A 9,514-nucleotide genomic window follows, 5' to 3' on the forward strand; every position below is an offset into this window, starting at 1 on the left:
AGTATAAAGGAAAGGAAATTCCAGTAATAAAAGACTAATTCTGTACCAATGAAAACTACAGAAGAGAAGAAAATATGTTCCAAAAAAGCTTAATATGACCAACCTGAGCATAATCATCAGGGGAAAAAAATTCAATAAGAAAGGCATTTAAAGCATTCTTATAAGAAAAAAAGGGGGGGGGCAGATTATTTGCTTTGTAAATATCCCCAATAAGAGAAATATAAGAAAGCTAAATAAATATTACAACCAAGAAATGCATAAGAAAACAAGTTATCCCTAGTAAGAAAATGGGGTTTAAAAAAACAAACTAGAGGCTTTTCTTTCTAAAACTATACAAGGAGAGGGGTGTGAAAGCAGAACTTAATGAAATAACTGCTTTTAACAAAGAGACTTGAAACATGAACTAAACCTCACAATAGCCCACCTATAAGGGAATCTTTTTTTATGAAATTAAACTGAAGTGACCATAAAGGATAATGTGTGATGTGCCCTAATCAATTCAATGGCAAAGGATGACTTAGAAAAAATAACTCCTTTGGTCTCTTAGAAAGAGGACCTTCAGGAGAAAGGGTGATATGGTAAAAAGTGGGACGGGAATAGGGGAGAGTAAATCTTGACTTAGGGGTAGAAGGAAATTCCAGCAAAGATGATTCCATGATGGGGAGAAAGGTAATTTATGATGGGAAATAGGAACCTTAAGTGGGCATAATATTAAAGGATTTGGTGCTTAGAGACCTCTCATCTTTCCTGAGAAGAAAGAATCTGAGTTCCTAGGGACAAATGAAATTCAGAAAGGTGAGAGGGAAGAAACCCAGAGAAAAGATTCCATGGCAAATAGGAGTGAAATAATCATTAAGAAAAACAGGGTTCATGAACTGCCCAATCAGGAACACATACATTTCTACCATGGAGCAATACTTCTATCTTATTTCTCCTAGTGAATAGATATCTTTTAAAAGAGAAACTTCACCAAAAAATAAAAAATTTAAAAGAAAAAGAGGAGAGAGTAATTTCAATAAAGAAATGCCATAGAAACTTTTTGGAAGAGCTCAATCAAAACAGGTTCCTTGGAAGATTTAACTCCATGAAAAATACATGTTGAAGAAGGAATACATGAGTTAAAGAGCTACAAAATGAAAGAATAAAAATCCAGAACAGAGGGCAGAGAAATGAAGAATGAAGAAAGGATCTTTTTCAAAAATGGCATGGAAAATTTTTAAAAATAAATTGCAAAACAAATTGAAGATGGGGAACCGACTATGTAACTAAAAGGAAGGAAAAGGGGTTGGATTTGTAAAGCAAGCTAACTTCAAAGCTAAGGAAAGGGCTGACAAATGGGAGTAATTGGGGAGAAGAGAATCTGCAGGAATAGGATTGCCTTAAAGTAGGTTGAGTAAAAATAACTGAAGAGAAAGTATTCTTCACACAAGAAGCGGAATAACTACAACATTCCTAATGTAGAAAATGAAAACAATATTAGGGACAAAGAGAAGAAAAATATAAGCCTAACTCAATTTTAAATATGAATAGATTTTTTTTAATCCAGTAAAATGAAATGCTGTGATAAGATTGGATAAGAAAGCAAAACCTTATTGCATAAAAGAAACACACCTAAAAAGCTAAGTCATTTACTAAATAAAAATAAGGTCCTAGAACAAAATCTATAATGCATCAGGTAAATTTTAAAAAGCAGGAATTACAGTCATGCTACCAGACAAAACAAAAATAAACATTCATAACAAGAAGATATAAACTAAGTGTGAAAAGAATCTTAGACAACAAACCAATATCAATATTACATTTACACACTCCAAATGCCCTAGCACTTAGATTCATGAAGGAAAAGATAACTGAATTACAAGAAGATAAAAATTCATTAAAGTAATGCCTTAGACATTGAAGATTTTAATTTCCTCTCAACTTTGGACAAATACAAATAAAATTAAAAATGTAAAATTAAACAAATTACTGAAGAAACCAGAACTGAGCATTTATGGCATCTTTCAAATGACATTACTAAAGAATATATCTATTTTTAGCACCATATGGACCTTTTACAGAAATTGGCCATGCATTGGGGTACAGATATATTGCAAAGAGATGTTTAAAAGTAGAAATAACAAAACATATGCTTTAGAGATCATTTGTATTTTTATCAGTTTTCCTAATTTTTCTATCCTTCCTCTTTTTCCTTTAAAGGATACTATGTTATATAAAAGAGTTCTCTGGGAGGGTAGGAAAGGGATATGAAGAAGTTTAGATGATGAAAAATAAAATATATTAACAAAAAAATTAAAGTTTTAAAAAAGGTACCAAGAAGAAATCAAGCAATGAAATGAAAGCTTTTGTCCAGAGTTAGATAATCTTATCTAGATTGGTTGTTTTTTAGATGAAAAAGAAAAATGAAGATATTAAGAAAAAAATTAAAATTTTAAAAATATACCAAAAAGAAACCAAGCAATGAAATCAACACTTTTGTTTAACTAGAGTTAGATAAAATTAGTCATTTGATTCTTAAATGAACATACATAACTTTCACATGACTTGAGGGGCAGGAAAAAAATTGAGGATTTTTATGGTGCGGTGAGAAATGATACTGTGAAACATAGCCATTAATAAAGTGGGTCAGTGGCTCCTTAGCAAAGCCAAGACTACTGATGGGATGGAAAAGACCATTTTTATTGAGATCTCCATGGAGAAGAGGTTGAGGTAATTCATTACCCTTAAGATTAGCAAATGAGTTACCCTTCAGGTGTGGCTATCAAGCCACTCTCAGACAATTAAGGAATGTTAATTACTTTAGAGATCTTGGCTAGAAAATCAGAACCACCCTGCAGAAGGCCATCTTACCCTGCTGACAAGGTCAAGGTCTGAGGAAATGAGGTCTATAAAGCAGACCCCAGAATGAGGGCCCTCTCTGATGCCCTTCTTTGACTTCTCTCCCCAAATTTTCCCCACTAATGGACTTGTTATGATTATTATTCTCTCCCCAATACAGGATACTTATAGGATCAATAAATATATACCCTACTTTAAGCCCCCTAGATTAGTACCCCAAAAAAGATTGTAATTATAGAATTAAAGCCCAAAGATTACTTGCCCATGACCCCTCCTTTGTCAAGCACAAGACACACTCCAAGCCCTATAATAAACACTGGCCAAAAGCTTGAGTACTATAATGAATCTTTTCCTACAGTTACCACATTCCAATGAATTTTTTTAAACAGAAGCCAAGCAGCATTGCTAGCCACTTCAAACACAAGAAAAATAGAACTTGTAAATTGAGGAAAACCCCAAAACTGGCCTGCTTTAAGTCCTCATACCTAGATATGCAGATGTTTTGTTGTTCCTATCCAAAGCTATTATGATTGATAGCGAAAGCTGACCAAAAGCACAATGATCCTCTCAGCAGGTCAAGGGGTACTAACCTACAAATGGCTTTATTCGCATTAATCATATCCACTGTAAAGTGTTGTAGAAACCTAGTAAATGATCACAGAATTCTTTGTTGTAGTAACATCACAAGAGTGTTGTTTAGGTGATTTGATAACATCCAATCAAATTGTAGAATGTCACATATGTAGAAGATTGAGTGTGTATCAAAGAAGCATGTACCAAAAAATCTATATAATAAGCGAACCACGGTACTATGGCAGAGCACTGTGTGTGATGCCTGCCTACGTGGGTTGAATACACAGTGTGTCTCATTCCCTTTTCCCGATTGTGACATCATATCTGGGCAGAGACCTTGGATCCTCAGAGGGGCCTCTGGACTGACCCCATACCACCCCAATCAGTATCATCCTGGTTTAACCTTTCCCTTGGGGATTATAACCCATCCCTAATTTTGACAGAGAAACAAGGACAGGAAAGCTGTCCCTTTAGTTTAAATTGGTTTCTTTTTACTAGCAAACAAAATTAGGGTCCCAGGTTAAACTGGTTAGCAAGCAAATGGCTCAGGGGCTTGGAGTTATCACATAATTCAACCATGCCTTTAGCTCAGACTGGAAAAGATGGTCCTTTGAAGTACATGAAGAAATGTAAATATTAATAATATGGAAATAGGTCTTGATCAATGACACATGTAAAACCCAGTGGAATTGTGCATCAGTTATGGGAGGGGGTTAGGGGGAGGAGAGGGAAAGAACATGAATCATGTAATCATGGAAAAATATTTTAAATTGACTAAATAAAATTTTCAGAAAGAAATGGGGTTTGATAAAATGGTGACTAGGATCAATTAGAGTAGAATCAGTTATTCAATGATAACACATCATTTTAATTTTCCTCAAGGAGCAAAAGAATCAGAAGAGGAAAGAATCCAAGAAGACAGAAGGAAGAATGGAACATTTGCTTTCTTAGGAAATTAAGGAAGGACACCAGAAGAAAATCCCTTGGGTGGGAATGGCAGAAGGCAAGGACAAATGGAAGTAAGAAACATTATTGCATGGCCTGGACAGGGAGATGTCATGTGTTTTGTTCTTGAATAGTCTTGAAAGCTTGCTGGTAGGAATTGGGAAATAATTTTAGATTTGGGGGCATGAAGAAGTTAGAGTAGTTAGAGAAGTAGGGTGTAAGAGAGTATTCCTAGGATGGGAAGTTGAAATTGAATCCTATACAAAGGGAATGTTCTAGAGAAAGTGATATTATAACCCCTCAAAGCTACTAAAGCTACTAGTTGCCTCATGATTTAATTTTAACCATCACAACCTCTTGAAGGGGGCAGCTGGGTGGCTCAGTGGATGAGAGTCAGGCCTAGAGATGGGAGGTCCTAGGTTCAAATCTGCCCTCAGACACTTCCCATCTGTGTGACCCTGGGCAAGTCACTTAACCCCCATTGCCTAGCCCTTACCACTCTTCTGCCTTGGAGCCAATACACAGTATTGATTCCAAGATGGAAGGTAAAGGTTTAAAAAAAAATTTTTTTTTAAAGAAGAAAATAGGAAAAGTATAGAAGGAATCCCATAAGAGTTTCAGTTCCAAGGAGTCATACAACTTCATACTTATCAGTCCAAGGGAGGGCAGGTCACATGTGGCTCAGAGATGGAGAACAAAGGGACAGAAGAGGAAGAAGAAGGAAGAGGAAGTATGATCCCAAGATGGAAGGATGGGAAGGAAAAGGACTGAGCCCCAGTTCATACATTATCCTGGCTGATACTCCATTGCCTCCTCAAGGAAGTGATATTGCTGAAAATATGACTTTCAGAGAAGCTGCTCTAAAAATAATTACAATAAAGATGAGGGATAAATAGAGATGGGAAAGAGGGGTGTGAAAATCGTAAGTACATCAGAAGCAGCACTATATCAGGGTCCTGGAATTCCTAGCCTCCTTCCTTAAAGCTCAAATCAAGTTTCACTTTAAAAATTAAAAGTATTTTAAGTTTACAAAAATAATTTTGCATTTTAAATTGTGTTTGCTTTCTAATGTATTTCTTCTAAATGCAGGTGATTTAAATGTTAGCAAATAATGTCTGGAAGTTGTGTTAACAGTTAATTCCTCCCCAAGGCTAAAGAGGAGAGGCAGGAGCTGGTGATCTGGATATGGGAATACCCAGCAGAAAGCAAAAGGAGATCCAGAAATTCATAACCTTAAATTCTAATCCTTTCTTCCCAGTTTTGGTGTAGCTAATGTATGAAATACTGTATATCAAGAGCAGTTAATTTTTAACGTTGGTAATGAGATGCATTTTTTCCTAGGTATTAACTTTGTTATTTGAATGCTGTCATTTCACATTTTCATCAAGCTGTTATTTGTTTCCAAAGAGCAAGGTTTTTCTGATTAAGGTGTATGTGTGTTCTGAAGTAAAGAAAGTTCATTTTTGGTCATTGCTTCTCTGTAAAAAGACAAGACATTATTGGGAAAAGGTTTGGGTTAAATGGTAAGAAAACCCTCAGTGTTTTAAACTGAACAACCAATTCCTCTTAAGAAGCAGCTTGTCAAAAGAAAGGCGCAGGGCATAGCTGAGAGAAATGCAACTTTTGGAACCACAGGTGAAATTAAAGTAAAAAGGTAAAGAAATAGGGATGGTGAGATATCATAATTTAAGTACCATATTCTGATTTGAAGGTAATTTTAAGCCTTTCCTTACTGATCCTAAGTTTTGTGTTTGGAGAGAAATTTTTATGGGTTTTACTTTTTTAAAAAGTAAAAGGACCATGAACTATAGCCTGATTTTTAGAGTTTTTAAGGTAAATTTCCAGAGTTGCAACCATTATAATAGATACGTTTTTATTTTAAAAGACTAGTGAATCCTAATCCCAATAGCGAATTACCTTTAATTTTTCCTTTTTAAGTGAAGAGAACTAATTGTTCTGTGAGCATTATTTTTTTTCTGATGACCGCTATTAGAGAAAGGAATTCCCCACCTGGGAAATTCCTAAGACATTTCTAGGAATGCCCTGCATTTTACCACTCCAATTGTGGAGTGGTGTGGGTGAAGTGATTCGAGTTTATTAAAGTTAAGTCTGCTAGATTGCTTATTAAAAGGACTTTATTTAGAACCCCTATAGCACTGACTGATAGCTCAAGAAGTTTCTTAAGAGCCAAAAGCCTGGACGAGATTTTCCTGCAACCTAGAATCTGAAGGATCTCAAAGGAGTCCCAAGATGTCACTGGAAACAAGAAATATTGCCTTTCTCAATTGCTTTCAGTTTTCTGTAGCATACAAAAAAACTTGGCCATTTTATTTCCCTGGAGAATTATATTTACCCTGAGCAAAGTCCCTTTTAGGTAGAGAAGCTAGAAAGAAGAGAGTTTTATTCCCCAAATTTAGTTGAAGTAGGGAAAAGTTTAAAATAGGAGCATTTTACCTTGTTAAGAGGCTTGAAAGTAATATCTGTTAATTTGAGAATTTGCAACAGATTCCAGAGTGCTAGTTTGTCTCAAGGTAGTATCAGAAGAAGTTAGGAAAAAATGATGGAGCCTAGAAATAATTGTTAATAACAGAAGATAATTTATTTTGAACCCCGAGCATGGTTAGAGAGAATTACCATCTGAGGGTGAATTGTATGGGAAGATAATTGGGAAAAGAAATCCTATGGAGGAAAAATGGTTATTGATAGTCACAAGGATGAATGGAAGGGTTGAGAAATGGCTCAGCTCGGTTTGTCAAGTTCTACAGGTGACTGCTGATCACATTACCAACTTAAACATGGCAGTAATATTACAAATTATGGGAGCTTTTCTCCCTCATTTTAAGTTACTTCCCACTTTTCTCCAGTTATAGCAAATTTTCTGTAATCATATAATGAAGGAAGCCTCAGAAAGGCAAGGCCTAGAATATGGGAATTGTGAAGGCAGATAGAAATTTTTTCCCAGTCAACTCAGTCAAATCAGGAGAATCATTTTTATAGACTTTTTACATTGGCTGACTCAGTTGAAACATTTTTTCATACAGAATAATAGTTAATAGAAGTAAAAAGTCTAAGCTATTTAAGTATGATTATAGTTGTTAAATAGTTAAAGGTGAATGAAAATAGTTTTTGAATCCCTAGCATCTCTACCTCCCCAAAGGCAGAGTGTGAGACAGTTTTAAAATGAAGGAAAGTTAGAAGCATTTTTAATCTTGAGAAGTTGGGGAGTTAATTTCAATTTTGACTTTTTAAATCTGACTTTTTAAATTGTTTCAAGGCTGAAATTGCCATGCAGCCATTTTAATGTAGTTTGGGGTTTCGGGGTGATAGAATATCTAGTTAGAATTTTACTTAGTGCTAGATAATATTTTAATTTTGGCCATGAAACAGAAGGAAGGGCCATTTTCAGATTTATAAGCCCTGAATAACCTGTGATGTGTATTTTATTTTTGCCTTTATATTTCTATAGTTTGTAGGGTTGCTTTCTATATGATCATTTTGGTAGAGGAAGGCAATCTTTTTGATTAAGCAAGTAGCTTACATAATTTTATAATTGGTGTAGAAAAGACAATAATAGAATTAATAATATGATTAAGGTTAGCAGTGTGCATAATCTTTATAGTGAGTAAATATATTGGGAGTTGATCAAGTCCTGTTAAAGAATGCATTTATGGATTTCTCTAGTTTTCTCTTGCAGCAATGAGGCAGTCTTGTACAGAAGGAGAATTCTGCAGGACAGAAGTCTTTGGGAGAGAAGGGGCCAGAAGCATTACATCAAGACCCACCAGATTTGAAAGACTTAAAGATTTTGGGGGGATTGGGGTAATGTTGTGGGGCAAAATTTGCCAAGACTAGTCTGCCTACCTTTCTCTGGCACAAGTGTCAATGTGCCAGGCATTGGGGAGTGCCCCCAAATGCCAATTGCCCATACCTGTACCCCTAGGCTTTCCCACCATTAGTGACAGAGTCCAACCCTATATAGAATCACCCATTTGTCTGTTTGGTCAGCAGACATCCAGTCTTGACCAAAAGGGGGGGGGGGGTACAGACTTGGAATCTAGAAGCCCCCAAACTTGTAGCCTAGAAAGATTTAATGAGCTTAAAGTTGAAAGCTCCAGGTTTGACCTTGTCCCTCCCTGAGGGAAAGTCCAGTTTCACTGGCATTGGACTAACAATAGACCTTAAAGTAATTTAGGTGGGAATAGCTAATCCATTCTGGTGTTAAGGATCTCTTTTGTCCCATTGCTTTCCCTCCTTAGGCCAAAGTCTTTTACTTAGGTGACCCAGCCCTTGGGTGGATCTTTCCCTTTTATGTCCATTGTAAAGCATCAGCCCCTCACTGTTATTCCTATATAGGACTCCTCATTTTCCTTTGTTACCATTGCAAAGTCAATCAACTCTTCCTGACATCCTTAGTCTCCATGTTCCCCTAGAAAGGTTTTTAAGCTTGCCCACTTTTATAGCTCTTTGGAGTTGTCAGTCTAGCATGGTTGGCTCTCACAAGGGTCAAGTGTCCAGAGTATCCAGAATTCAATCCTTGGACTAGGTGTGGGTGTTAGCACATAGTTCTGTGTGGAGGCCTACTATTACACTAAACCCTTTTTCCCTGATTAAAGAGTGGTTTTTCTATTTAATAGTTCTATTTTTCTAACTCAACAAAATATAAAAGGAATTTCTTAAATTAAGAAATTTGTATCATATTCAGAATAAATGTTCACATCATCACTGGGTAAAGAAATGTCATTTCTTTGTATATATTTTGCATTTATTTTTCTGTTCCCCACCTACCACCTCTAGTAGAGTATAAACAATTTGAAAGTTTTCATTTTTAATTTGTATTTCCCCATTTCTCTCATAGATGTTTCACAAATATTTAATTAAATATGAAATGAAGTGAAATTGAATATTTTGAAATTGAAAGAGACCATTAAAATAATAAATATTTTAAAGGGCTAGTCTTTTGGGAAAACTAAGAAACATAGAACCAATTTGATTAAGGAAAAAAATAAGCAAGATATTCAAATTACCAAAGTAAAATAATAAGGTGTAAGAGAAGAATTTGAAAAGGAGAGAAGGATGCAAAAGAAGGAAAACTGATCCAATGAAGCAAGAAACAGCCCATGTGGGGGATTGGCAGAAAGGAATAGACTCAGAATTCCAG

The 9,514-nt window shown here is 35.5% G+C and overlaps 1 long non-coding RNA gene across 1 annotated transcript; it reads left to right on the forward strand.

The window, feature by feature from the left end:
- Positions 1-3,764: 3,764 nt before the first annotated feature.
- LOC103099428 (uncharacterized) lies at positions 3,765-4,457 on the forward strand. The gene is made up of 2 exons (XR_465022.3): positions 3,765-4,040; positions 4,294-4,457. It is a non-coding gene; the product is annotated as an uncharacterized LOC103099428 (long non-coding RNA).
- The last annotated feature ends 5,057 nt before the right edge of the window (positions 4,458-9,514 follow it).

This window comes from Monodelphis domestica, chromosome 3 (assembly GCF_027887165.1).
Source record: "Monodelphis domestica isolate mMonDom1 chromosome 3, mMonDom1.pri, whole genome shotgun sequence".
Lineage (NCBI taxonomy): Eukaryota > Metazoa > Chordata > Mammalia > Didelphimorphia > Didelphidae > Monodelphis > Monodelphis domestica.